A 21,542-nucleotide genomic window follows, 5' to 3' on the forward strand; every position below is an offset into this window, starting at 1 on the left:
GAGGGTTAATGCCCCCCAAAAACCTAGTTATTCTGACTCAAGGGCCCAAATGTTGGTTTTGCATCAGTGTGCCTTTGAAACTGAAAGTTAATTTATTTAATAACTGAACTAATTTTATGTCTCAAAATTGGCCCTTACAATCTCACATGCACCTATTCCATGACAGTTCCTGGGCCTTGAGGATTTGAATAATTTCAAATTCTGACCCTGTGTCTCACAAGCAGTTTATTTTGATTGGTATCTTGTATTGGGTCTAAAGATGAGGATTGAACTGCTGGCAGTGTTTAAGATTTACTAGGGTTTCTTGTCCTTTTTAAAGCCAAGAGACAAAGCCCTATAACTTAATGGCACAGGACTTTAAAAGCAAATACATAAAATTGTATGGATATAATAACTGTAATTAATTTTTAAATCTCAGATTTTTAAACAAATCAAAACTTCATAACAATGACATAGGAATTATTCTGATAAATGGTTAGGCCAGTTACCAAAAGGTAAAAGAAAGGACATGTAGGTATTACTGTTCTCCATGGGGAATCCATTTATTTAATCTGCAAATCAAAACTAAGCAAAAGAGTGTTTGAGTTAACATAGGAGGAATGTTTCCTGGGTCATAAGTGAAAATTTTCAGATTCATAGAACAATTTAAAACCAAGAGCACAGAATGTTATGTTGGAACAAAACATTTCCTTTAGACCTTTAGGATAAAACATTTTTAGCATCAGACCACAACAACAGTTAGAACCTAAGGAAGAAAGGAAAAAAATTACAGAAACTAAAAATGAGTTGAAGATGATAGTTATTATTTCAGGCCTTTTTAAAGGCAAGAGAAATCTGAAAACAGCAAGACATAATAAAAGTTAAACATTTCTTTAAAAAATATAATATCTTGTAATTTTTTGACGATAGGTTGCAACTGTGAGAGCAGAGCACCACATATAGAATTAGAGAAAATAACAAGATTGATTAATACTTCCATATATAATTCCACTGTGTGTTATGTTAATACTGAGAGCCCAGTGATTGGTTGACACATAGTAAGAGTTCAACAAACTTACGTTACTACCTAATCACAATTACCCTTATGATAACACAGGATTTTTTTTTAATTTGAAAGTTCAGAAAAGATTATAAATAACAGCTCCTGACTAGAGATGCACCAAAAAAGAGAAATTGATTGACCATTTGAGACAGCAATCAACAATAAAGAGACTAAAAAAAAGAGTGAAACAAGGGTTTTGAAGGAAAGGAGGCAGAATATTTCTGAATGCATTCTTTAAGTGTCTTTTATTTTCTTACCAAATATCAGTGCCTTGATCTCAGATCCAGAAAAAGCAGATTCAGTTTTGCTCAGGAACCCAACTATACTTTGCTAAATGTCAATGGAATGTTATTCAATGCACAGTCAAAAAGGCAACTTAACTTGACTGTGAGTATCAGTCTCTCCAGAACCTGGAGCTGACACTGGATGTCTTAGATGGTGCCAAGTCAAGGATTTACTGCAGGAACCAGGTAGGAAGCCTGTAACATGTTTTTGTTTCTGTTTTGCTTTTCAGCCCAAGTGATTTTCAAGTCAATTCTGGGTAAATCAAATTTTAAAAAGAGAAGGAAAATTCCCTTACACTATTAAGTAATGGTAATCAACCAGACAAATAACTAGCTAAAAGATTGACACTCCCAATTGTGTGGTCAATCAATTTTGGAAGTTATGTTTTATTTGTTAAGCCTTCCTTGGGTCAGTTTTACACGTTATGTCTGTAAACTAGAGTTGTACATTTTATTAAAACAAATTATCAAGCCCACACATTTTCCTTTAATTTCCATAAAACTCTAGGATAGTCTGTGAGGTTATCTTTAGGCTAAAGTGACTTGATCATATTTTAAAATTTGTTTTCAATAAACGTGTATTTTTGCACTGAACCTCAGCTCGATTTTTACATAACAGTCTATTGCATATGATTTACATGTTAATTATTATGTTATTATTCACTTTGCTATAATTAAAGTTAGCATTTTATTATAAAACACTATTACCTAAGTTTGATAGTATGACAGTAAATATTCCCTGAAGCTAATAACTTATATAATTTGCATTTTTTATATATATTGAAATAAAAATGTGTTTCTGTGTATTTTCTCCAAGTATGAGAATGGCAAGAAGTTTAGAATGTTTCATATTTTTGTTTTATTTTAACTTCTTAGTTTTAAGTTAAAGTTCACTCCGGTTTTATCATTATTGAACATTTTCATTAACAGCTGCTTTATCTTTACAAAAATTAGTTTGGGTCTTGTATATTTGAAGTAGCATTTTCTATATCAAAACCACCTTTATCATCTTATGATTTGTGCAGGCTCTGAATAATCCAACTAGCTCTGAGTAGTCTTCTTGTAATAGAAATAGAACTTTTCAAGTCCTAGAGGGAAGTCTGTCCGAGAAAAAATCTCTTGACTTCTGTAAAATTCAGTTCATGGTATAAAGGTTTTGATGAGATAATTTCTTGTCTTGTTTTATTTTAAAATTTAGATTCTTTAGTTTAATTAGATCCCATTTGTCAATTCTGAGAGTTAAAATTTCAATGTCAAAAAACCTGTGTCTAAATCCCAAATATATTATGATTAACTCTTTTAGGTGGACAATTAACCTTCCTGAGGTTAGATTTCTCATCTATGAAACAAGATATTGATGGTAGCAGCCGTGTGTCTGGAGTGGCACTGCCATCACACCAACTGCAGCAGGCAGGCATGGGGAGTGGCAACAGGAGTGGCTGCAGGAGCAGCAGTGGTGACAGTGAGACCCCTGTGCCCTGCATCCCCAAGGCAGGTGACTTCACCACCCCTAATCTCGCATGGTTGGGCAGGACCCAATCCCGGGCCCAGAGCCTCTGCCACTCTGAACCCTGGCCTGGCAGCACACCTCTCACCTGTTGTGTGCTGTGGGGTAAACATGGAGAGGAGGTGGGCATTCCCCAAAGCCTGGCTCTAAGAGCCAGTGCATTGCTCTTGGTAGGAAAGCCATGTGGTTGGACATGGAGAAGCAGGCAGACAGGACCTCAGTGAGGACCTGGAGCCCCCACCTTCAGCTAGCGGGAGGCACACCTGGGGCTGTGCACTCCATAGAGCTGGCAGGGGCCAGGGACAAGTGAGAGCCCTGTCCCTTTTAAGTTGGCAGGGTGGGAGCTCCCCAGGTGCAGTGGCGGCCTATGTGCCACCACTGTGGACCCAGGTATCTCTGCAGTCTCAGGGACCGAGGGAGGCCCCCTGCCCTACAGAGGCTCAGAGGTATCTGCTTTTACTGCCTGGCTTCTCCCTGCTGCTGGCGTCTGCTCTGATCCCAGAGCAAGTATGGGGCTGGGTGCTGTCACAGCCAGGCTGGCTGTGTGCATGTTTGGGGCAGTGTTGTCACACCAGCCCCCTGCCTCCTTAGCCTACTCCAGACTTTGGGCACCAATAGGCATGGGAGGGAGGCTGAGGTGGGAAGGACTGAGTACAGCCTGATGCTGGACTGCAGGCACCCTGGGTGAACAGCCTGGGTGCCATGAAGAGTGGCAGGAGGCAAACTCCTGCACAGAAGTGGGTGGGTCCTCAGTGAAGCCCTACCTTTAACCCAAGGAGGGCCTGAAGCCTTGGGGCAAGGTGGCCAGTCCCCTGGACTGGAATGGCAAAGTGTAGTGCTTTACCTGGTCCCACACATGGCCTCTCATGGACCACTCAGGACACTCTTCCTCCCTCTGAGGCCCATAAAGCCCTGGACTCAGCCCGACTTGAAGAAAAGGCAGAGAGACAATAGGGAGATGACTGGCCAACCAGCTGCAGAGGGGAGCTGCCCACCCCAGGTTCTCCTGTCTGCTGATAGCTGAGAAGACAACAGTACAACTAACTTCAGAGAGGAGCTACCCTCTCTGGTGAAAACTGAACATTTGTCAGGTAATCTGCCATCCCATAGTTGACCACTTGTCGGGAAACCTTGGCTATGGAGAGGAGCTGTCCACTGTGGGTCTCCTGTGACTGTTCTATTGCTCAGTAAAGCTCCTCTTTGTCTTGCTCAACCCCCACTTGTCTGTGTACCTCATTCTTCCTGGATGTTAGACAAGGACTCAGGACCTGTTGAATGGCAAGGCTAAGAGGGCTGTAACACAAACAAGGATGAAATATCTCCCTTGCTTGCTACATTGCAGGATAACATTGGAAACCAAAAACCAATCAATTTTTTTCCACAAAATGCTGCAGAAGTTCAGTCAAAATTTCAATCAACAGAAAGCATACAGGAATTGGTGAAAACATGGAGAGTGAAAGCTAAATAATATTCCATAATAAGAGTAAACTAATAATGCCTAAAACTGATAAAATTAGCAAGTGGCAATATTAGCATAGTACTTAAAGATATAGAATTAAATTCAAAGAGAATAAACTAAAAGATTTAAAAGTGGTTGTGTATAATGCAAAAGAAATTGGGTAGAAAGTGAATACAGTTTTTACATAAAACGATATATAGAACTATTTAATTCTTTAAATCATATGTATGTTTAACTTAAAATAAAACTCAGTTAAAAAAAAAAAAAAGGTGACAGTTACCAAAACGATTTGGAAGGATGAGGGGGAAATTTAGGGTGGAGGAATCCAAATGGGAAAGAAGAGGAAGAAAAAAAAAGGAAAGAAAGAGGAAGAAAAAGGGAAGAAGGAAAAAGACTAGGGCTATTATCTAGACAACTAATGTAATATCCTGCACCAAAGTTTGACCAACCAGCGTCCCGAGGTGGGAGCAGGGGATGAAAAACCAAACTTTTAAAGTTCTTGACCAGTTCTAGAAGTTATTTCAAATCTTTCTTTAACATGAAGAAATCAACAGTCAAAATGAGGAAGGTGAATTTCAGGATTAAGGAATGTTCACAGAAAATCCTGAAACAATACTTTATAATGTATTTTTATCAAAAACCTATTTGGCTTATGTTTATTTGAATTCATGGCCTCAACTTTCTGCTTAATTTTACCACCAGAATTCTGGCTGCAGTGACATGAATATGCTAATTAATATTTTTCTTTTTCGCCTGTTTTGGGATTTATAGAGAAGAAAGCCCCAAACAACTCTCTCATATCTATCTAAACCTCTGAAAGATCTGCAGGGGTGGTCCCTGAGGCTAGCACACATCTGTATTGGTGGGGCCACTGATTTACTCATTGTCATTCACAAAGCATTTTGATGAGGGAAGGGGATATGTTGAAGGTGTGAAGTCAGCAAGGACTGTGGCAGATCTGTCAGAGAAAACAGTACAGTAACTCAATGGCAAGAAGAGATGAAGGAGTGCATCAGTCCATTTTCACATTTCTGATAAAGACATACATGAGACTGTGCAATTTACAAAAGAAAGAGGTTTAATAGATTTACACTTCCATGTGGCTGGGGAAGCCTCACAATCATGGTGGTAGGAAAGGAGTAGCAAGTCACACCTTACATGGATTGCTGCAGGCCAAAAGAGAGATTGTGCAGGAAAATTCATGTATTTAAAACCAACAGATCTTATGGACTTATTCGCTATCATAAGAACAATGCAGTAAAGATCTGCCCCCATAATTCAATTGCCTTCCACCAGGTTCCTTCCATAACATATGGGAATTGTGGGAGTTACAATTCAAGATGAGATTTGGCTGGGAACACAGCCAAATCATTCTGCCCCTGGGCCCTCCCAAACTTCATGTCTTCACATTTCCAAACCAATCATGCCTTCCCAACAGTCCCCTAAACTCTTAATTCAGCATTAGCTCAAAAATCCACAGTCCAGTTCTTATCTGAGATAAGGCAAGACCCTTCTGCCTATGAGCCTGTAAAATTAAAAGCAAATTAGTTACTTCCTAGATATAATGGGGGTACAAGTATTGGATAAAACAGCCATTCCAAATGGGAGAAATTGGCCGAAACCAAGTGGCTACATGGCCCATGCACGTCTGAAATCCAGTGGGACAGTCAAATCTTAAAGCTCCAAAATGATCTCCTTTGACTCCATGTCTGACATCCAGGTCACACTGATGCAAGAGGTGGGTTCCCATGTTCTTGGGCAGCTCTGTCTTGTCTTTGCAGGGTATAGCCTACCTCCAAGCTGATTTCATGGGCTGATGTTGAGTGTATGTGGCTTTTCTAGGTGCACAGTGTAAGCTGTAGGTGTTTCTACCATTTTGCAGGCTGGATGGTGGTGTTCGTCTTCTCACAGTTCCAGTAGGCAGAACCCCAGCAGGGACTCTGTGTTGGGGCTCTGACCTCGCATTTCCCTTCTGCACTGCCCTAGCAGAGGTTATCCATGAAAACCCTGCTCATGTAGCAAAATTCTGCCTGGACATCCAGGCATTTCTAAGTGTCTTCTGAAATCTAGGTGGAAGTTCCCAAACTTCAATTCTTGACTTCTGTGCACCCACAGGCTCAACACCACATGGAAGCTGCCAAGGCTTGGGGCTTGCATTCTCTGAAGCCACAGCCTGAGCTTTTGGCCCCTTTTAGTCATAGCTTGCTCAGCTTGGATGTAGGGCACCAAATCCCTAGACTGCACACAGCACAGGGACCCTGGGCCTTACCCACGAAGCCATATTTTTCTCCTAGGCCTCCAGGCATGGGAGGGGCTGCCATGAAAGCCTCTGACATGCCCTGGAGACATTTTCCCTGTTGTCTTAGGGATTAATATTTGGCTCCTTGTTACTTATGCAAATTGTTGCAGCTGGCTTGAATTTCTACTCAGAAAATGGGATTTTCTTTTCTATTGAGTTGTCAGGCTACAAATTTCTGAACTTTTATGCTGTTTCTCCTTTAAAAACAGAATGCCTTTAACAGCACCCATGTCACGTCTTGAATGCTTTGTTGCTTAGAAATTTATTCTGCCAGGTACCCTAAGTCATCTCTCTCAAGTCCAAAGTTTTACAAATCTCTAGGACAGGGGCAAAATGCTCCCAGTCTCTTTGTTAAAACATAACAAGAATCACATTTGCTCCAGTTCCCAACAAGTTCCTCATCTCCATCTAAGACCACTTTAGCCAGGGCTTTGTTGTCTATATTGCTATCAGAAATTTGGGCAAAGCCATTCCGCAAGTCTCTAGGAAGTTCCAAATTTTCCTACATTTTCTTGTCTTCTTCTGAGCCCTCCAAATTGTTCCAACCCCTGCCTGTTTCCCAGTTCCAAATTTGCTCCACAGTTTTGGGTATCTACAGCAGGATCCCACTCTACTGTACCAATTTATCGTATTAGTCCATTTTTACACTGCTGATAAAAACATACCTGAGATTGGGCAATTTATGAAAGAAAGACATTTAATGGACTGACAGTTCCACATGGCTGGAAGGCTTCACAATCCTGGCAGAAGGCAAGGAGGAACAAATCATTCCTTACATGGATAACAGTAGGCAAAAAGAACCTATAGAGGGAAACTCCCATTTTTTAAAACCGTCAGATCTCATAAACTCATCCACTACAGAAAGACCCACTCCCATAATTCAGTCACTTCCCACTGGGTTCTTCCCATGACACATGTGACTTGTGGAAGTTACAATTCAAGAGGAGATTTGGGCAGGGACAGAGCCAAACCATATCAGGGAGAGACTCATTTTATGGTCTGACACCCTAACAGGAAGAATCTAGCTGTGCTCCTGAAAAAAAATCCAAATGTACAGAATGTCAAACCAATCATACGCTTTTTCTTTACTTGAAACAGCCCTGCGTTTGAGTTTTCCTGTGGTATTATCCAAAAAGAGTGAGGTCCTAGGCTCAGCTTAACACTTGCCAACCTTCCTTCAACACAGGGTTCCTGCTCATTGTATGAGATCTGCAGGGTGCAGTACCCACATCTGTGTTTACTGTGGCAATGCCCATTTTTCACATTTTAAGCCCAGTGTTTGGCCAGGCCCAGAAAACTTTGGAGGATTGTGGAGATTCTGCTATGTGAATAGGTTTGAGAGCAGTGGAAGAAGCAGGGGACGGCTATTCTAACATATTCTCTGAAAAAGGAAATCAGTATGCTTTCCGTGTTCTTTTCCTTACCACTGCTTTTTCATTGGTATGCAGGAGGCTAACTCTTCCTTCTTAAAACACCAATTTTTAATTGATGGCTTTTACCTCATATTTTTAGATGTAGACAGTCTGTTTAACTGTATAGTTTGGCCTTGATGGTTCTTCCTCTTCCGGCATTCCCTCCTTATTTCACAGAGGTGGAAGAGATAGTCACACTACAATGAAGGGTATTTCATCAACTGCAAGTGAGAGTTTGAGAAGCTGACAGTTGAGAAGCCATCCTGTGTTTCCATGGAAACTATTTGCAGTTATAAGAACAACTCTTAGTGCCAGATTTTAATCTCAAATGCACAAAGTACAGAACTGCACTTTCTAAATGTGGGAAGAGGAATGGGGTAATGGGAAAAATGCTAATTTGAAGCCATAGAGTAATTGGTCTTTGCAAATTTAAAGCCTAGTTCTAAAGTTATGTGTACTGTTTTATGTAAATAGTTTACAAATAGTGTGTGCAAGTTTGATTTTATCAGATGTCTAGGCATATTGAAAGTGAAATATGGCTGGCGCCATTGTTCAGGCCTGTAATGCCAGCACTTTGCTAGGCCAAGGTAAGCAGGTCACCTGAGGTCAGGAGTTCAGGACCAGCCTGACCAACATGGTGAAACCCCATCTCTACCAAAAATACAAAAAAGCTTAGTTGGGCGTAGTGGCACATGCCTGTAATCCCAACTACTTGGGAGGCTGAGGCAGGAGAATCGCTTGAACCTAGGAGGCGGAGGTTGCAGTGAGCAGATCCAGCCACTGCCCTCCAGCATGGGTGAAACAGTGAGACTTCCACTCAAAAAGAAAAAAAAAAAAAAAAAGAAAAAGAAATATGTTTCAATAAGAGACTCTCATCTTCATTTTTAGAGGGAACTCAAGAAAGCCACTTAAAGGTAAAAGCATTACAAAGGGCAATTTTGTGTTTATATTATGCACTGGGGAGCTGTGAAAGCATGGCATAGACTCATCTTTGTGGAAGCATAGCACCATTTCTGGGCACTAAGTGACAAACTGGTTGTGTGTTAAAAGCTTTCTATGAGGATACTAGGTATGTGTGAAGTATGTCAAACAAACGAAGACTCAGAAAAAGTGAGTAGGATTCTTTTGTAACATATAAATAATGGGAAATCAAATTAATGAAACAGAAAACCTTTGTGATATTCTCAAAAACATTCTTGGGTAATTTGGCACATTTAAAGAGTAAGTTAGAAGGAGGTAGGAGATATTGCCAGCTAGGGCAAAACAAAGTTCTTTAAACTGTGTTCAAAAATCATTTTAATGTTTTCTTGTCATCTGGAAACGATCATAACTAATTAGAGAATTACTGACTAGGCAATAAATTTTACAAAGTTTCCTATCGAATTATTTTTCCTCAGTGAAAGGCCTAGAGCATAAAAAGATCAACTGATGAGATTTTTTTTTCTTTTTCCTTCCAATCTCAATTTTTTTTCTAATTTTAGTTTTTCTCAGTAAATACTTTTTTTTTCCAACTTTTTGGTTCAGAGGGTACATATGCAAGTTTATTACATGGGTGGATTGTGTGTTGTGGGTGCTCAGTGTACAGATTATTTTGTCACCCAAGTAGTGAACACAGTGTCCCTTAGGTAGTTTTTCAATCCTTCCCTCCTTCCATCCTGCACCCTCAAGTAGACCTCAGTGTCTGTTGTTTCCTTTTTTGTGTCCATGTGAACTCAATATTTACCTCCCACTTTTAAGTGAGAACATGTGGTATATGGACTACATTAGTTTGTTAGTTTGCTTAGGATAATGGCCTCCAACTACATTCACCTTGCTGCAAAGGACATGATCCAATTTTTGTTATAACTGCATAGTATTCCATGGTATACATAAATTATATTTTCTTTATCTAGTCCACTGTTCATGGCCATCTAGGTTGATTTCATTTCCTTGTTATTGTGAATGCACATACACATGCATATGTCTTTATGGTAGAATGATTTATATTTCTTGGGGCATATGCCCAGTAATGGGATTGCTGGGTCAAATGATAGTTCTAAGTTCTTTGAGAAATCTCCAGACTACTTTCTACAATGGCTGAATTAATTTACATTCCCACTAGCAGTGTGTAAGTGTTCCCTTTACTCTGCAACCTCACCAGCAGCTGTTATTTTTTTACTTTAAAACAGTAGCTCTTCTGACTGGTGTTAAAGTGTATCTCATTGTGGTTTGGCATTGCAATTCTCTAACTATTAGTGATGTGGAGTACTTTTTCATATGTTTGATGGGACATATGTATGTCTTCTTTTGAGAAGTGCCTATTAATGTCTTTTGCCCATTTTGAATGGGATTTTTTTGCATGTTTGGTTGTTTATGTTCCTTATAGATTCTGGCTATTAGACCTTCATCAGATGCGTAGTTTGGAAATATTTTCTCCCATTCTGTAGGTTGTGTGTGTGTGTGTGTGTGTGAGTGTGCATGCACTGGGCAGATATCTTTACTTAGTACCAATTGTCAATTTTTTGTTTTTCTTGCAATTGCTGTTCAAGTCTTTGTCATGAATTCTTTGCCAGGTCTTATGTCCAGAATGGTATTTCCTTCCTTATCTTCCAAAATTTTTATAGTTTTAGATTTTATATGTAAGTGTTTAATCTGCCTTGAGTTGATTTTTGTATACAGTGAAAGGAATGAGTCTAGTTTTAATTCTCTTCATATAGCTAGCCAGTTATCCCAGCACCATTTATGGAATAGGAAGCCCTTTCCCCATTACTTGATATGGTTAACTTTGTTGAAGATCAGGTATTTGTAGTTGTGTGACTTTATTTCTGCATTCTCTAACATGTTCAATTGGTCTGTGTCTGTTTTTGTACCAGTAGCATGATGTTTTAATTTCTCTAGCCTTGTAGTATAGGTTGAAGTTGTATAGTGTGATTCCTCCAGGTTTGTTCTTTTCTGCTTTGGCTATTTGGGGCTCTTTTTTGGTGCTGTATACATTTTAAAATAGCTTTTTTTTTTCCCCTAATTCTGTGCAAAATGTATTTGGGTAGGTTGATAGAAATAGAGTAAATTGCTTTGGGCAGTATGGCCATTTTAACAATATTGATCCTTTCCATCCATGAATATGGAATGTTTTTCAATTTATTTGTGTCATCTTTGATTTCATTCAGCAGCATTTTGTAATTCTCTTTGTACAGATATTTTACCTCCCTGGTTAGCTGTATCCCTAGGTATTCTATTTTGGGGGGCCTTTGTAAATGGGACTGAAGTTTTATTGGGTTCTCAGCTTGAATATTATCAGCTTATAGAAGTGCTATTGATTTTTGTACATTGATTTTGTATCCTAAAACTTTGCCGAGGTTGTTGTTTATCAAATCTAGAAGCCTTTGGGCAGAGACTACAGAGTTTTCTAGGTACAGAAAACTAATGAGAATATTTTTAACAACCCTGTTATATAGTGATTTGACAGTTTGCTAAGTTATAAGAAGGGTTATTTTAAGTTTGCTAAGTTATAAGAGGGGTTATTTTAAGTTATTTTAAGTGGCCAAGGACAACGAGAATGGAGACAAAGTCTCCTAGCTTCCAGAAGAAAAAAAAGAAGAAACAAAAACAAAAACAAAACCAGAACTATCAGCAACGTGATGAGATCATTTAAATCACATAAACAGCTATAAATAAATTATGACACTTAGGTAATGCATCTTTTACACAGCAGCAAATTCTTCATCAAGCTATAGAAATTTTAAAGGAAACCTATTTTTTCTATAATTCACCAAATGATGGTAGTTTGGTATTTCCATTTTTATGATTTGCATCTATTCTCATGCTTCACCCACTCACTTGAAGTCGTCTGCATTGCAATACATCAGTGAGCAAACAAAGGACCCAGCAGGACATGGAGCTAATATGCCACAAGAGGTGACAAACTCTAAAAACATTGCTATATAACATGGCCTTTGGGGGGAAAAACCCCTCAAAGAAAATTGAAGTAATGTGAGGAAATAGAAACTAGACTACTACTTTACATTGTATACTTAAGGAGAAATCTTTAAGACGTTGGGGCAGAGACCTAAATGGAATAATGGAGCAGAGAGCTTTGTGATTTTTTTCAGGGACAATCATTCTGGGAAAGGGAAACATCAAGGAGAAAGGAAGCAGGAACCTGAAGAGCATACCTGCATAGGAATGTTCTAGGGTTAGCAAAGAGGTCTACATGGCTGCAGTGGAGTGAGGAAGGGGAGAATGAAGGGAAAATGGTCAGGACAGAAGCATAATTCCATTTCTAGGCACTAAGTGACAAACCAGCTATGTGTTAAAAACTCATTTGGACTTTATAAGCTAATGTAAATACTTTGAATATTTTTTCTAGTGTTGAGGGGAGTCATAGGATGGTTTTGAGAAATGAAATACCATAATGAAACTTAAGATTTGCAAAGGATTACACAACTGCTAAGAGCAAAGTTCGGATTTAGAACATATTCTAAAAGTAGAAGTGGAAGGTTCTGAACAAAGGAGTGGATAAGAACTGTGAAATAAAAAGGGGAATCGAGATTCATTCCAAGGATTTTGTCATGAGGGACAGAAAGTATGGTGATGCCACTTTTTGGGAAAGCAAATGTTTATGGGATGGGAAAAATTATGAGTTCAATTTTTTAAAATTAAATTTGACTTGTCTATTAAAAATCCAACTGCAGATTAGATGTATGAACCTGGAGATCAGAAGAAAAGTCAGGGCTACATATACAGTTTTGGATGTTATATGCATATCTATGATTGTTAAAGTCATGGAATTAGAAAAGACCATCTGGGAAAGGAACGTGGATGGTGAAGAGAAGATACACAAGAACAGAGTTCTGAAGCATTGCGAGCTCTGATGGTTAAGAAAGGCAGGAGGGACCAGACATGGTAGGGATTTAACTCCTATAATCCTAGCACTTTGGGAAGCCAAGGCAGAAGGATCACTTGAGCCCAAGAGTGTGGATGATGTCACCAAAACTAAGGGAAGAAAGTGCTTCACGGAGAAGGAAGGGATTAATTGTGTCCTGGCTATGAGTTTCAATAAGATGTAGACTGTGGATTACCTTTTGAATTTGTCAATTTGGAAGTCATCAGGGACCTTAACAGAGTCTTTTTAGTGGAATGGTAGGAAAATAAAAATTAACTGGATCCAAAAGAGACTGGCAGGAGAAATACATAAGAGAGTAAAATCATTATTCTGAGAAATTTGCTGTAAAAAGGAGCAGATGGATGTATCTGGAGGGAGATGAGGTCAAGAAAAAGTTTTGTATTTTTAGTAGAGACGGGGTTTCACCATGTTGACCAGGATGGTCTCGATCTCTTGACCTCGTAATCCACCCGCCTCGGCCTCCCAAATTAGCTGGGCATGGTGGTGCGTGCCTGTAATGGCTACTCAGGAGGCTGAGGCAGGAGAATTGCCTGAACCCAGGAGGCGGAGGTTGTGGTGAGCCGAGATCGCGCCATTGCACTCTGGCCTGGGTAACATGAGTGAAACTCCGTCTCAAAAAAAAAAAAAAAAAAAAAGTTTTGTTGTTGTTTTATGATGGCACTATTACATATGCTTCTACATGAATGAAAAATATTCCATAGGGAAAAAAATGTGATAGTGAGGATGATGGTGAGAGAAAAAATAATTATACAATCAAAGCCGTTAAGAAGCAGTGAGATAATGGGATCAAACATACAGTTCAAATCATGGTCTTAGGAACATGGAAAGTTCATGCACTATAAGAGAGAAAAACGCACTAACCCAATTCCATGATTCAGTTACCTCCCACTAGACCCTTCCATGACACATGGGGATTACATGAGCTACAATCCGAGATGAGATTTGGGTGGGGACACAGCCAAGCTATATGAGTTAGTATTTGAATAAAATGAATGACTATTTTGTAAGAGGAATATTTATAGGACAAAAAGTTAAAGAAGCTAGAGCACATAGAATAAAACTTTATTAACTGGTGTTAGATGTTACAAGATTTTTTTTTTTTTTGAGCAAATAAAAGAAACCTGAAGTTCTCTCAAAACTGACAGGTTTTTATAGGTATATTCATGCATCTTCGAAAACATTTGCCACTTTCCTTAAGGAATTTAGCATACTATTCTGTTAAAATAAGGCAGGGTGTGGTGGCTCACACCTGTAATCCAAGCACTTTGGGAGGCTGGGGCAGGAGGATCACTTGAACTCAGGAGTTTGAGAACAGCTAAGGCAACATAGTGAGACCCCCATCTCCACAAAAAGAAATTTTTAAAAAAGTATCCAGGTGTGGTGGCACATGCCTAATCCTAGCTACTTTACTCAGGAGGTTGAGACTGAAGGATAACTTGAGCCCTAGAGTTCAAAGCTGCAGTGAGCCATGATCATACTACTGCACTAATAAAAAACATTGCCTTAAAGTTTCTTAAAATTTTTCTTCTTTGCTTCACTAAGTTGCACTCCTAGAAACAATACCCACTAACCCATCAAAGCAGGTGTTGTCAGCATTACCTAGTTAAATATGTCAGCCACACTAGAGGAAATGCTTGATTCTCATAAGGAATTGTACACAATTGTTCATGCTCTTCAACAACTGCTCCAGTCGGGGATCAGAAGCACACATGTAGCAAACTGATCATTAAATGACAGTAATATTTCTCTTCTTAACTATGCAACATGTCTATTTTCTCATTTGGTCTTCAGCATTTTCTTCACCTTAATTAAACCAAAGTTAGATGGTTTCAGACCATTCAAATTATTCCTCTTATAAGATATTCCAATTGATAATAAAGATTGTGTGTACCAGTTTAATGAGTTATCAGAACAAAACGACAAACATTTTAAAATTACAAATTATAAAATTTGTTTTCTTGAAAATGGCATCCTATGGAATTCAGTGGATAACAGTTTAATTCTCAGGTATAAATTTGGACAAGTTTACTTACCTGCTTTCTCCCTCAGTTAACAAACTGGTAAGAAGTAATGTGATGTATTCCATGATGTATGTAACATACTTGAAACAGTGCCTGGCACACAGTAAGAATGGAATAATTTAATAAGGTTGTTCCTATGTTTGTCCATACATTCTTATTGAGACTTTAAAACTTAGGGGTGACTTCTCTGTATTACTTTGGCATTTCAAAAAGTATTGACTCTTCCTTATGCATCCACCATATCTACCTCTATTTTGAGACTTATAACACTATATAAGATTTTATTAATAAGGACTCTTCCAGTTCATGACACAAAATCAACTTAAATTAGCTTCATCAAAAAGGAAAAAATGATCAGCTAAAGGAATGGAGAAGCTAAAGGCAGACATAATCCAAGGCAGAATTTGAAGGTTCAAAATATGTCATCAAGCTGTCTCTTTGCCCACCTCTTGCTTTTGCTTTCCTCTGTATTGGTTTTGTTCAGAGAAGCTTTCCATGTGGCACAAAAATCTAACTGTTGAGTGCTACAAGCCTACATTGTTAAAGTTCATTGGGGCTTGGTTCACATGCCTAGCCCTGGACAGTCACTGTAGGAAAGTGAATAGATAATTTGCCAGTTTATATCATATGACCAACCTAAAGGTCCAGGGATTAATGACCCCACTGAGACCACATAGAGTGAGGAAGAGTGGTTCCTCAAATGCAAAGGAGAGAATTTTTTTTCATCAGAAAGTGTTAAAAAAAAAAAAAAACTTGGCAGAACAAACAATTAAAAAACAAAAACGAGATATCTTTCAAGAAAATTATTATTTTGCTTTAAAACTCTGAACTCCTTGGGAATGGAGAATTATGTTCATTTTATTTCCTCAACATAGAAAAGTAAGCACACTGTGTATGTTTATTAAATAAGGAGTGTAATCTTAAATAAAATAGAGTGTTAAAGAAAGCCTTGCTGGGAAAATAATATTAAGACCTGAAGAAAGTGGGGTCAATCGTGGTATATTAAGAAACTAACATTGGTTACCTCATACTTTATTCAGATTTCAGCAGTTCTTCCCTAATGTCCATTTACTGTTCCAGGATCCAGTTTTGGATATATTTCATTTACTTGTTATATCTTTTTAATCTCCTCTAATCTATGATAGTTTCTCTATCTTTCTTTGTTTCATAATCCTGCGCTTTATGGACTACTGGTCAGATATTTTGCAGCATGACCCTCAATTTGGGTTTGTCAGATGTTTTTTGCGTATGTCTAGACTGGGGTTATTTTCTTTGAAAGAATACCAGAGGGCACATGGTTTTTGAATTTGGAAGAAAACAGATTCTATTTGTGAACTATTTACCAGAAAAGAGAAGGGGTAAATTAATAAGGTAAGGAGTGAGAGAGGACCATTGTCATAGAGATGCCTTTGAGCAGACAGGAGGAAATAGGATTTAGAACCAAAAGAAAGATTGGTTTTGATAAAGAAAAGACAGTTTATTCACAGTGAAAAGAAGGGCTGCAGAACATAGAACAGACATAAGCAAGAGGGTACTTTGGTGGTAGAGACATATAGATATTATTTGATTGCATATTAAGTATCTAAGGCCCTGTAACAAATTATCACAAATTTAGTAGCTTGAAACAACATTTTATTATGTCAGTTTCTATGAGTCAGTATTTCAGGAATGACTAGGCTGCCTGCTCAGGGTCTCACACAGCTACAATTAAGGTGTCCACCAGCACTGAGGACTCCTGTAAACTCAGGGTACTCTTCCAAGCTGACATTTTTTTGTGGGGGGGAGGGGCAGAATTTCTTTCCTTGAAGTTGTAGACTCATGGGGGCTTGCTTCTTAAAGGCCAAGAGGAGAGTGCCTCTAATTTCTTCTGTCTCTAACCTCTAAATCTGTTTTATAAGGCTCATCTGACTAGGTCAGCCCATCCAGCAATATCTACCTGTTGATAAACGTAAACTGATTAAAGCTCTCAATTACATCCTCAAAAGCATCTATCTTTGCTGTATTCTGTTACAAGTAAATTACAGATTTTGTTCAAACTCAAAAGAAGGTAATTATATAAAGGATGGCTTGTTAGGTGCTATCTTCAATTGCTTGTATTTTCTCAGTTAAAATTATCAATTCTAAGTAAAGATAGAGGAGAAAGTATTGATGGTTTGAAGAAACAGGGAAATGAATGAAATATGTATAAGAATGAGTCTATTTTTGACTCTAAACAATGTCTTCAAAGTTTGCAGAGCTTCTCCATGTGGCTTCCTAGGATAATTGATTATCCAACCCAATTCTCATACTTAGGTCAATTACTAAATATTCTGGGTAGTGTTTTTAGGACTTGGTCTTAAACAGAAAGAATTGGTTTTTCTCTCCTTTTAAAGAATTATTTGTATATTAGGAATCATGATTAATGAATAAATGAGGTTAATATTCAACATATGGTTTTCTAAATTGTAATACTGACTGAAAAGCATGTCAATATTTACTTTTTAATAATATCTAGTGCATGTTCTGTTTTAATAGCAACGTTAATTTTAGCAAAACATTTAGTGGAAAGAGCACAGGGATTAAGCAAATAGGTTGGAAGCTATGAGTGTCTCAAACGTTATACTCTTAAAGTAAATGACTGATTGAAAGTTGGTTTAAATGGGTCACTTCCAGAATTTCAGCCACTAATATATTAAATCAACACAGTAGCTTTATTTATGTAAGCAATTCTTATTTTATGTTTTTGATTGTTCTTATATTACCTTTCTGAAATTGACTTTGTAAAAATAGCTCATTTGTTTAAAAAAAAACCCTAAGTATAACTACAATTTTATTATTAATGTTTTATTTAAAGAAAATAAAGGGAAATTATATATGCCAGTATAGTATTATTTGGCTATAACTATCAAATCATGGAACACATGGAATCTTCTTGCTGAATAAAATAGAATTGCAATTGATAAGCAATATTCATGAACAGAAACTTCTATATAGCACATTGTTTTGTATATGCAAAGCTTCATGTGATTTTTTTTTTTTTCCAATTCAGCATGCACTAAATTTGCACCTACTTTTGTCAAACATTGGAATATAAAGGCAGAGGAAAGACAGAGGTTGGATTCTCCTACCTGCAGCTCTCCCAGGCTGTTTCTGCAAGCTGGTATCACTATAGTTCTTGGGTCCTAGGTATGACCCTACTCCCAGGGCTCCACTAGGCATTGCCATTCTCTCTCACTTTTGTTCTCTTCCCAGTAGGAATAAACTAGTGGAAATGGCATTATCACTTTCTGTGGTGGCAGAGAAAAACCTCATGCTTCTGCGTAGCAGTGCCCTGGTAGGGGCTTTCTGTGATGGTCTGCTTCCACTCTTGTGACAAGTCCCTTCCTGGGCCCTCAGGCTGTCCAAGACATCCTTTGAAATCTAGGTGGAGGAAGCCATGCCACCACCACTTACATTCTATACATCTGCCATGGCTTATGGCTTGTACCTCTGGAGTGGCAGGTTGAGCTACACCCAGGACCACTTGAGCCATGACTAGAGCAGCCGAGGAAAATTGCATTTAAGTGTGGGGGGCAGAGATCCAAGATGGGAATACCATACACTGGGTAATTTATAAAGAAAAGAAGTTTATTAGTTTTAAGGCTCTGGAAGTTGGGATTTCCCAGCTCGAGGAACCACATCTGGTAAGGGCCGTCAGATGCCTCCCTCATCTGTACTGAAAGGCAGAAAGGCAGCAAAGCGAGAAAGGGACAGAAAGAGAAAGGCCAAACTCACCTTTATAATAAATCCACGCTTGCAATAATAAACCCACTCCCATGATAATGGCTTTAATCCATTGATGAAAGCAGAGCCCTCCTGACCTATTCACCTCTCAGCACTTTGGAATTAGGGATTGTTTCCAACACATGAGCATTGGGGCATACACTGAAATCACAGCACTGTTTTCTTTTATACTGATGACATTTAATATTCTTAAAATGAAACCAAAAATATGCCTGACCCTCAGGGGGCTTGTAGAAGAGACGAAGGTGCTCTGGTATGAAGCTTATCTCAATAGAATGTAGTAAATGCTGGAATAGAGGTGCCTAACATCTCTGAGAGTAGGGCGAGGGTTGAGTGTAGGGAAATATTTCTGGATGAGCTGAAGTAGAAGGACAATTTGTTATAGAAGAAGGACAATTTGCCCAGATTCATCTCTTTTCAGATGTGAGACATTGGCAAGTTACAACATATATTTTCCTAAACCATAAAACAAACAAAACTTAGAATGCTGAATGAGTATTGTATTAGATAAACCACACAACACCTAATTAGGTGTTTGACACACATTAGGTGCTTACTACAAACGTTTATCTCCTTTCTTCTATTGCCTTCTCTCCCACTCTTGTCCTGTTTCCAGTAGGAGTAAACTAGTGAGGAGCAATGGAAAAGAGACCACACACACAAAAGTGATCTTCATGAGGTCATTAAATGACAAGTTGTGTTGTTTATCTAGCTGAAGTAAAATATTAATGTAACAGACACCAGGAGATGAGATCGTGGTTGTGGACATAGAATAGTAACATTTTATATACCTTTTGAAGAAGTTTGTGTGTCATTCTGCAGGCAATGTGAAATCACTGAAAGATTTGTAGCAAGAGAATTACCTAGACTCTTACTCTGGATATTAATTTAAATTAAGCAATATCATAGATAAAAACAAATAAGTTTAACTATAATAAGCCAGGTGAATGATGATCATGTCCTGGATTTGGTCAGAGATAATGCAGATGGAGAATAGGGTAACACTTAATAAATATTTTTGGGAAAAAAGGAAGGTCATATTTAGTGCTATATGGGATTTAGGGCATGACAAAGTGTGATAAGGCAAAGAATGACCCCAGGTTTCTGGTTATGTGACATGAATGAGAATGTCATCTATTGATATACAGAACAGACAAGGAGGAGCGAAGAGAAGACATTCTACTCTAGTGGGAGCTAAATTGTTGGTCATGGTAAAAATATGCTTAATTTTAAAAGAAACCACCAAGCAGTTTTTGAAAGTGAGTGAAATGTTACCTGAAAGGCAAAGATTAAAGTAACAAAATCCAGGATGGATGACAAATGTGAATTTTATTATTTATTTATTTACTTATTTTGAGATGGAGTCTTGCTCTGCTGCCAGGCTGGAATGCAGGGGCTCCATCTCGGCTCACTGCAATCTCTGCCTCCCGGTTTCAAGCGATTCTCCAGCCTTAGCCTCCCAAGTAGCTGAGATTACAGGCACGCACCACCATACCCAGGTAATTTTTGTATTTTTAGCAGAGATAAGGTTTCCCCATGTTGGCCAGGATGATCTCGATGTCCTGACCTTGTGATCCACCTCCTCAGCCCCCCAAAGTGCTGGGATTACAGGCATGCGTCACTGTACCCGGCCGACAAATGTGAATTTAAGATTTGTAATTTTATATAATTTACTCCCTCCCTCCAAACAGTTTTATAGCTGTTTTAGAGAAATGCAAACTTTTTTTATTTCCAGTTTTGATGAGAATGATATGATTAACCTTAAAATGATGTTAATATTAAATAGCAATCTCAGCAGGCATCCAGTTCAATGACTTGATTTTAAAGATATGGAAACAGGGAAGATCAGTCATTAGGAAACATTTTTGCTTATTTTTTTTGATTTATGAGAAAGGAATAACTAATTAGACTCAAGGAATCAATAAATGTAAATCTACATGTACAAAAACGAAGTGCCTTAACAGTTAAAAACTGTCAGCACCATGGAAGCAGGAAGCTAGTGTCTGGCAGAAATCCGAGAAATATTTCATCAATGAATATTGAAAAAAATGCTTGAAGGTACATGGGCGTCTCACAGGTATGCATGCGTGCGCGTGCACGCGCGTACGCACACACACACACACACACGCACACACACACCTTTTCCAAAATAATTACTTTTAGTGAACTGTGCTTTGGTGTGATATCGTAATCACACACTGTAAAGATATTTATAGGAAATAATCTTATGAAATTTGGCTTTGTCCAAATGTGCTGATCAAGATAGTGTACACTATATTTACAGTATCTTCTTTATGAGAACCCTTAGAATTCCCCTTTAATACCAAGGCAGTTATACTTTCCTTGAGAAATTTATTTGTATCTTATACTATGAACATTGCATACTGTGTAGATGACTAGATGTCCTTTTCCATACTGGCTTTCAAAGTCTTAAATTTGTGACCACCAGTATAGCAATGCATGTTATAATATTGTTTTCATTTAATATTGTGCTCAATGTGGACTCAATAGGTATGTTCCTATTCTTGCTCTACTTTTGACTGAAACTATATTGTCATATGCTATGCAGTTAATAAATCACATCCTTTCCGAAACAAAGCAGATAAGAAAGAAAGGCAGGTAAGCTGGGAATGAGAAAGAAAGGTCGAATGGTGGGCAGGGAGGCAAAAGCAGGCAGCAAAAGGGCAAAAAGTAGATTGCAAAAGTGGAGGCTGAAACTAAACCCAGATACTAATAGTTTTCTTCTATTCACTTGGCAGGCATAAAAAAATGAATCCATAACTAATAAGCAACATAGAATAAATGCGTTCCAGGTCCTTCTCAGTGAATATAAATTAATTCAAATCAGCTACTTAAAAGCCAATTTAGAAAGAA

At 38.3% G+C, this 21,542-nt stretch overlaps 1 long non-coding RNA gene across 1 annotated transcript; it reads left to right on the top strand.

Annotated features, from left to right (window-relative positions):
* Positions 1 to 5,351: 5,351 nt before the first annotated feature.
* Positions 5,352 to 20,382, top strand: LOC116549571. Its single transcript, XR_004267940.1, has 3 exons — positions 5,352 to 5,479; positions 17,903 to 17,908; positions 20,368 to 20,382. It is a non-coding gene; the product is annotated as an uncharacterized LOC116549571 (long non-coding RNA).
* The last annotated feature ends 1,160 nt before the right edge of the window (positions 20,383 to 21,542 follow it).

The sequence above is a fragment of the Sapajus apella genome, unplaced genomic scaffold, assembly GCF_009761245.1.
Source record: "Sapajus apella isolate SASKATOON/1434 unplaced genomic scaffold, GSC_monkey_1.0 scaffold6, whole genome shotgun sequence".
In the NCBI taxonomy this organism is placed as follows: Eukaryota; Metazoa; Chordata; class Mammalia; order Primates; family Cebidae; genus Sapajus; species Sapajus apella.